This window comes from Scyliorhinus torazame, chromosome 5, assembly GCF_047496885.1.
Source record: "Scyliorhinus torazame isolate Kashiwa2021f chromosome 5, sScyTor2.1, whole genome shotgun sequence".
Classification (NCBI taxonomy): Eukaryota; Metazoa; Chordata; class Chondrichthyes; order Carcharhiniformes; family Scyliorhinidae; genus Scyliorhinus; species Scyliorhinus torazame.
Genome location: NC_092711.1, coordinates 81,275,894 through 81,284,483, shown reverse-complemented (window position 1 = coordinate 81,284,483; position 8,590 = coordinate 81,275,894).

Below are 8,590 nucleotides of genomic sequence, written 5' to 3'. Positions count from 1 at the left end.
CTGGATTCCCGGATCTTCCGACACCCCTAAAATCGTCACGTCTGGACTCATCACCATCCTTGTTTTCAATGCTTTGGACATGACGTCTGCAAACTCCTGCCAGAATCCCCTGAGCTTTGGGCATGTCCAGAACATATGGACATGGTTCGCTGCCCCCACCCCCCGCACACCTTGCACACCTGTCTTCTACACCAAAGAACTTGCTCATTCGGGCCACTGTCATTTGAGCACGGTGAACGACCTTGTACTGTCTCAGGCTGAGCCTGGCACATGTTGTGGTCGCGTTGACTCTACTCAATACATCCGCCCAGAGACCATCCTCTATCTCTCCTCCTAACTCCTCCTCCCATTTGCGCTTCAGCTCCTCGGTCTGCATGTTCTCTGACCCCCATGAGCTCCTTATAGATGTTGGAGACCTTCACTTCTCCCACCCTCACTCTGGAAACTACCTTGTCCTGAATCCCCTTTGGTGGTAGGAGCGGGAAGGTTGAGACCTGCCTAGGTAGGAAGTCCCACACCTGCAGGTACCTTTATTTGTTTCCCCTCGCCAATCCAAATTTCTCCTCCAGCTCCCTCAAGCTAGGAAAGTTCCCCTCTGTAAACATATCCCCCATCATCTCAATTCCTGCTCTCAGCCATCTCCGAAACCCCAGGTCCATCTTTCCCGAGGCAAACCGGCGGTTATTACAGATTGGGGCCCAGACCCGATGCACCCTCCGCTCCCACATGCCTCCTCCACTGTGCCCAGACTCTCAGGGCTGCCACCACCACAGGGCTGGTGGAGTGCCGTGCCGGCGGGAGCGGCAGAGGTGCGTTATCAGTGCCCCCAAACTGGTGCCTCCATACGCGCCATGCCGACCCTCCCCCACCACCCACCTCCTGATCATGGCTATATTCGCCGCCCAATAATAGTTACTGAAGTTTGGCAGCACCAGCCCGCCCTCCCCGGCTCCGCTCAATCATCCCCTTTTTTACTCACGGTGTCTTGCCCGCCCATACAAAATGAAATGAAAATTGCTTAGTGTCACAAGTCGGCTTCAAATGAAGTTACTGTGAAAAGCCCCTAGTTGCCACATTCCGGCGCCCGTTCGGGGAGGCTGGTACGGGAATTGAACCGTGCTGCTAGCCTGCCTTGGTTTGCTTTAAAAGCCAGTGATTTAGCCCAGTGTGCTAAACCAGCCCCATACAAAGCCGGTGGTAACTTTGTTAACCCGTTTGTAGAAGGAGCGCGGAATAAAGATGGGGAGACACTGGAACACAAACAGGAATCTCGGAAGGACCGTCATCTTCACCGTCTGTACCCTCCCAGCTAGTGACAGTGGGAGCACGTCCCACCTCCGAAAACCGTCCTTTGTTTGGTACACCAGACGGGCGAGATTAAGTTTGTGTAACTTCCCATTCCCGCGCCACTTGGATGCCTAGATACCTAAAACTTCCCCAATCGCCTCTCCTGTCCCCTTGCCTGGATCGCAAACATCTCGCTTTTCCCCATATTTAGTTTGTACCTTGCGAACCGGCCAAATTCCCCTAGAATCCTCATGATTTCTTCCATAACCCCCACTGGGTCTGACACATAGAGAAGCAGGTCGTCTGCATAAAGTGAGACTCTGTGTTCCACACACACACACACCCCCCCCCCCCCCCCCGGATCAAATCAACCCCTTCCAGCCCCTTGAGGCTCTCAGCGCAATTGCCAGCGGCTCTATAGCTGGCGCGAATAACAGTGGGGAGAGGGGACACCCCTGCCTCGTCCCCCGGTGTAGCCTAAAATAGTCCGATGTCGTCCTATTCGTCCGTACGCTCGCCACAGGAGCCTGAAATGGAAACCTGACCCAGTCAATAATGCCCCGTCCATATCCGAACCGTCCCAGCACCTCCCACAATATTCCCATTCTACTCGATCAAAAGTTTTTTCTGCATCCATTGCGACCACTACCTCCACCTCCCTACCTTCTGGGGGCATCACAATCGCAATTAGCAACCTTCTTACATTGGACACCAATTGCCTTCATAAATAATCCTAGAATTTACAGTGCAGAAGGAGGCCATTCGGCCCATCGTGTCTGCACCGGCTCTTGGAAAGAGCACCCTACCCAAGGTCAACACCGCCACCCGATCCCCATAACCTAGTAACCCCATCCAACACGAAGGACAATTTTGGACACTAAGGGCAATTTATCATGGCCAATCCACCTAACCTGCACATCTTTGGACTGTGGGAGGAAACCGGAGCACCCGGAGGAAACCCACGCACACACGGGGAGGATGTGCAGACTCTGCACAGACAGTGACCCAAGCTGGAATCGAACCTGGGATCCTGGAGCTGTGAAGCAATTGTGCTATCCACAAGGCTACCGTGCTGCCCCAAGTGGTGCCGTGGTGCCTTCCCTTAACAAACCCCGGAACACAATCTTCAATCCTAGAGGAGAAAATTTTGGCCAGCAGTTTGGCGTCCACATTCAACAGGGATATCGGCCTGTATGACCCACACAGCTCCGGATCCTTATCCCACTTCAGAATCAGTGAGATCGTGGCCTGTGACATCGTCGGGGGAAGCACCCCTCCCTCCCTTGCCTCATTGAATGTCCTCACCAACAGCGGCCCCAAAATCCCAGAAAACTTTTTCATGAACTCCGCTGGGAACCCGTCTGCATGGCCTTCAGACCCTATCTCTTCGATCGAAGCCCCCAGCCCTTCTACCAGCTCCCCGTCCACCTTCGGGAAATTCAGCCCCCCTAGGAAATGCCTCATCCCCTCTGGCCCCGGTGGGGGTTCCGACCCGTGCAGCCTACGATAAAAATCCTTAAACGCCTTGTTCAACCCTGCTGAATCTCCCACCAGGTTTAGGCCCAATCCTTTACTTTCCCTATCTCCCTGGCTACCTTCCTCCTAAGCTGCTGTGCAAGCATTCTGCTGTCCTCTCCATGCTCATAGATCGCCCCCCTCACCTTTCTCAGCTGCTCCACCGCCCTCCGTGTGGTTAGCAAGCCAACTCTGCCTGTAGCCTCTGCCGTTCCCTTAGAAGCCCTGCCTCTGGGGTCTCCGCATACCTCCTGTCGACCTGTAGTACCTCCTTTATAGTCGGTCCGTCTCTGTCCTGTCTACTTTCTCCCTGTGGGCCCGTATCGAGATCAGCTCCCCTCTAACCACCGCCTTCAATGACTCCCAGACCACCGCTGCTGAAATTTCCCCCATGTCATTGACCTCCAGGTAATTCTGAATACATTTCCTCAACCGCCCACACACCTCGTCCGCTAAGAGCCCCATGTCTAACCTCCAGTGCGGGCGCTGGTTGCTGTCTTTACTAACCTGTAGGTCAACCCAGTGCGGGGCATGGACTGAGATTGTAATCGCTGACCACGCTGTGTCTACCACCCCCGTCAGTAAAGCCCTGCTCAGAATGAGGAAATCGATCTGGGAGTACATCTTATGCACGTATGAGTAGAAGGAGAACTCCTTTACTCTTGGCTGCCCAAATCTCCATGGGTCCAACCCCCCCCCCCCCCCCACCCCCCCCCCCTCCCCCCACCCCGCGCGCGCGCCATCTTCTCCATGAACACTTGTAGCTCCTTAGCCATTGCTGGCACCCTGCCTGTTTTTGAGCTTGACCGGTCTAAACCAGGGTCAATAACTGTACTGAAGTCCCCTCCCATGACCAGCTTATGCGAATCCAGGTCCGGTATCTTCCTCAGCATCCTCTTTATAAACTCCACATCGTTCCAGTACTGGCCTCCCCCATCTGAAACTATTCTTCCCGCCTCAAACACCACTCACTTGGTCTTTGAGAACAGCCCCGAGTGAAAAACCTGTCCGGCCCAACGTTCCCTTAACCTAATCTGGTCAGCTACTCTAAGGTGTGTCTCCTGCAGCATTACCACGCCCGCCTTCAGTCCTCTCATATGCACGAACACGCGTGCCCCTGTTTAAAAATAAATTTAGAGTACCCAATTAATTTTTTCCAATTAAGGGGCAATTTAGCGTGGCCAATCCACCTAACCTGCACATCTTTGGGTTGTGGGGCGAAACCCACACAAACACGGGGAGAATGTGCAAACTCCACACGGACAGTGACCCACGGCCGTGATCGAACCTGGGACCTCGCGTGCTCTCTTAACCGGCCCATTGAGCCCTCTTACATTCCAGGTGGTCAGTCTAGTTGGTGGGCTCATCGACCCCCTTCGCCGATCAGCCATCCATTCTCTTGGACCAGTCACCAGCCCGCGCCCCACACATCCACCGGCCCGACCCCAGGCATCCTCAGCCCCTGACCCCCTCTCTGTCCCTCAGTAACAGTCCCGCCCTCATCAGCAGAACATTTTTCCCCCCTCCCCCCCAGTAACAGCACAAAATAAATCAACCCCTTTGATACGCCTAACATCTGTTCACCCCCCCCCCCCCCACTACGCTTCCATAAGCTAGTCCGCCCAGCTAGCTTGGTGGCTCTCGCCCCTGGTGCCAGACAATCACCCACCTATTGGTCCCCCCCCCCTCATACATACATATTCAACTGGAAGGCAATCTCAACACAATTGTCCGACAGAGATTTAAAAAAAACCAGGTTGGACTCCAACAGAACATAAGGCAAAAGATCCAGCATCTGTACAAACACACCTCCATCCCCAACAGTGCAAATGCAAACTTTACGTCACTCAGCTCTGCAGCTGACCACAGATCCATACAGCAGGCATTACAAATAATGACCAAAAAAGCGAGAAACAAGAAACTTCTTTTGAAAAACATAAACGCTACAGCAAGATTCAAAGTTCTCAGTCCAACACCAGTCCTTTCCTTTTTGCAAAGTCCAGCGCTTCCTCAGGCGACTCGAAATAGAAATGTTGTTCCTCGTATGTGACCCAGAGGCTGGCCAGGAACAACAGTCCGAACTTCACCTTTTTCTTGAAAAGGGTCGACCTGATCTGGTTAAACCCCTCTCTTCTCCTGATCTGGTTAAACCCCTCACTTCTCCTGATCTGGTTAAACCCCTCTCTTCTCCTGATCTGGTTAAACCTCTCTCTTCTCCTGGCTACCTCCGCACTCAGGTCTTGATAGATCCGCAGGATACTGTTGTCCCATTTGCAGCACCATGTCTGCTTGGCCCACTGTAAAACGCGCTCCTTATTCAGATATCTGTGGAATCTCACCATCATTGCCCTCAGGGGGGTCTCCCATTCGCGGCTTCCTCGCAAGCGCTCTGTGAGCCCTGTCCACCTCCAAGGGTCGGGGGAATGCCCCATCCCCTAGCAGCTTCTCAAACATGTCCGCGATGTATGCCCCAGCGTCCGCTCCTTCAGATCCCTCCGGGAGCCCAACGATCCTCAAGCTCTGTCGGCGGGATCTATTCTCTAGGTCCTCCACCTTCTCCAGGAGCGTTTTCTGCTGGTCTCTTAGCATCCCCACCTCCAACCGGTCCACATCAGACACTATTTCCCTGGCCCTACACTCATCCCTAGAGCATCTCGAAAACAAGGAATCCTACATTAACTCCTATTTATTGACTGCAGCTCCGCCTTCAACACCATAATCCCAGCCAAGCTCATATCAAAGCTCCAAAACCTAGGTCTTGGCTCCCCACTCTGCAACTGGATCCTCGATTTTCTGACTAAAAGACCACAATCAGTAAGAATGAACAACAACACCTCCTCCACAATAGTCCTCAACACCGGCGCCCCGCAAGGCTGCGTACTTAGCCCCCTACTCTATTCCCTGTACACACACGACTGCATGGCAAAACTTGGTTCCAACTCCATCTACAAGTTTGTTGACGATATGACCATAGTGGGCCGGATCTCGAATAACGATGAGTCCGAATACAGGAGGGAGATAGAGAACCTAGTGGAGTGGTGTAGCGACAACAATCTCTCCCTCAATGCCAGCAAAACTAAAGAGCTGGTAATTGACTTCAGGAAGCAAAGTACTGTACACACCCCTGTCAGCATCAACGGGGCCGAGGTGGAGATGGTTAGCAGTTTCAAATTCCTAGGGGTGCACATCTCCAAAAATCTGTCCTGGTCCACCCACGTCGACGCTACCACCAAGAAAGCACAACAGCGCCTATACTTCCTCAGGAAACTAAGGAAATTCGGCATGTCCACATTGACTCTTACCAACTTTTACAGATGCACCATAGAAAGCATCCTATCAGGTTGCATCACAGCCTGGTATGGCAACTGCTCAGCCCAGGACCGCAAGAAACTTCAGAGAGTCGTGAAGACCGCCCAGTCCATCACATGAACCTGCCTCCCATCCATTGACTCCATCTACACCACCCGCTGCCTGGGGAAAGCGGGCAGCATAATCAAAGATCCCTCCCACCTGGCTTACTCACTCTTCCAACTTCTTCCATCGGGCAGGAGATACAGAAGTCTGAGAACACGCACGAACAGACTCAAAAACAGCTTCTTCCCCACTGTCACCAGACTCCTAAATGACCCTCTTATGCTTTATCCAATGCCAGTGCTTATGTAGTTACATTGTATATGTTGTGTTGCCCTATTGTGTATTTTCTTTTATTCCCTTTTCTTCTCATGTACTTAATGATCTGTTGAGCTGCTCGCAGAAAAATACTTTTCACTGTACCTCGGTACACGTGACAGTAAACAAATCCTATCCAATCCAATCCAACTCCACCGCTGTTTGATGTTCCTCCTGGCCTACCAGCTCCTTCTCTACTTTCTGAATCACCCGATCTTGGGCATCCAATCTAAGTTCCAGCCGCGAAATTGCCTCTTTAATTGGGTCAAAGCAGTCTTGCTTCTGCTTGGCGAAGCCCTCCTGGAAAGCTTGCATCAACTGCTCCGTTGACCGCTGGGTCGACAAACCAGAGGTCCAGTCATCTGCCATGCTTACTCCCAGTGCCGCTTCAGCCCAAGTCTTCTCTGTCTTTCTGTTTCTGCACTTATGAGCACTTCTAGTCCTCCTCTCCATGCACCGATGTGGGAATTCAGTTCACAATTGCCTCTGTCATCAATTTTTCAAATCAAGTCCAGTAAAAGGTCAGGGAAAAAGGTCCAAAAGTCCGACCCGAGCGGGAGCCACCAAATGTGCAACTTACTCCTTCATAGCCGCCACAGGAAGCCCGCGGAGAAGGCTTTTGATCGGGTGGAGTGGAATTACCTGTGGGAGGCGCTGGGAAGGTTTGGGTTCGGTGAGGGCTTTATTGACTGGGTGCGGTTGCTCTATGAGGCACCAGTAGCGAGTGTGCTTACGAACCGGCTGAGGTCGGGGTATTTTAAACTACACCGAGGGCTGAGGTAAGGGTGCCCCCTCTCCTTGTTACTGTTTGCTCTGGCCATAGAGCCATTGGCCATGGCGTTACGAGCCTCTAGGAACTGGAAATGGCAGGTTCGAGGGGGGGTGGAGCACCGGGTCTCGCTTTACGCGGATGACCTGCTCTTGCATATTTCAGACCCATTGGAGGGGTTGGGGGAAGTAATGCAAATCCTGGGGGAATTTGGCAATTTTTCGGGGTATAAGTTGAACATGGGAAAAGGTGAGATGTTCGCGATCCAGGCAAGAGGACAGGGGAAGAGACTGGGAGAGCTGCCGCTTAGAATGGTAGTGTAGAGCTTTCAGTATCTGGGAATCCAGGTGGCCCGGGAATGGGAGACACTGCACAAGTTAAACCTATCCCGGCTGGTAGAGAAAATGGAAGAGGGCTTTAAGAGATGGGACAATGCTCCCGCTATCACTGGCGGAGTGGGTACAGACCGTGAAAATGGTCCTCCCCAGATTTCTGTTTGTCTTTCAGTGCCTCCCCATCATCATCCCTGAGGCCTTTTTCAAGCGGGTGAATAAGGTTATTTCAGGCTTTGTGTGGGCGGGTAAAACCCCACGAGTGAAGAAAGTGTTGCTGGAGCGCCGTCGGGGGGAGGGTGGGTTGGCGCTGCCAAACTTCTACAATTACTACTGGGCGGCTAATATAGCCATGATCAGGAAGTGGGTAGCGGGGGGAGGGGTTTGTGTGGGAGCGGATGGAGGTGGCGTCATGCAAAGACACAAGTTTGGGATCACTGATAACGGCACCTCTTCCGTTCTCGCCGGCCCGATACTCCACAAGTCCGGTGGTAGTGGCGACTCTGAGAATCTGTGGGCAATGGAGGAGATATAAGAGAGTGGAGGGAGCATCGGTTTGGACCCCGATTTATAATAATCATCGGTTTGTACCGGGTAGGCTGGATGGTGGGTTCTGGAGATGGCAAAGGGCAGGAATTAGAAGGATGGGGGATCTATTTATAGACTGGAGCTTTCCCAGCTTGAAAGCCTTGGAGCATAAATTTGAATTGCCAGCAGGGAACGGGTTTAGGTATTTGCAGGTGCGAATCTTCCTGAGAAAACAGGTTCCGGCCTTTCCGCTGCTGCCACCACGGGGGATACAGTAGTCTCCAGTACCTGGTAGGAGAGGGGAAGGTAGCAGATATTTACCAGGAGCTTTCGGAGACAGAGGAAATTCCAGTGAAGGAGCTTAAGGGCAAGTGGGAGGACGAGCTAGGAGAAGGGATAGAGGCGGGGCTATGGGCAGACGCCCTAAGCTGGGTTAATAGTTCCTCATCATGTGCCAGGCTTAGCCTGATACAATTTAAGGTAGTCCACC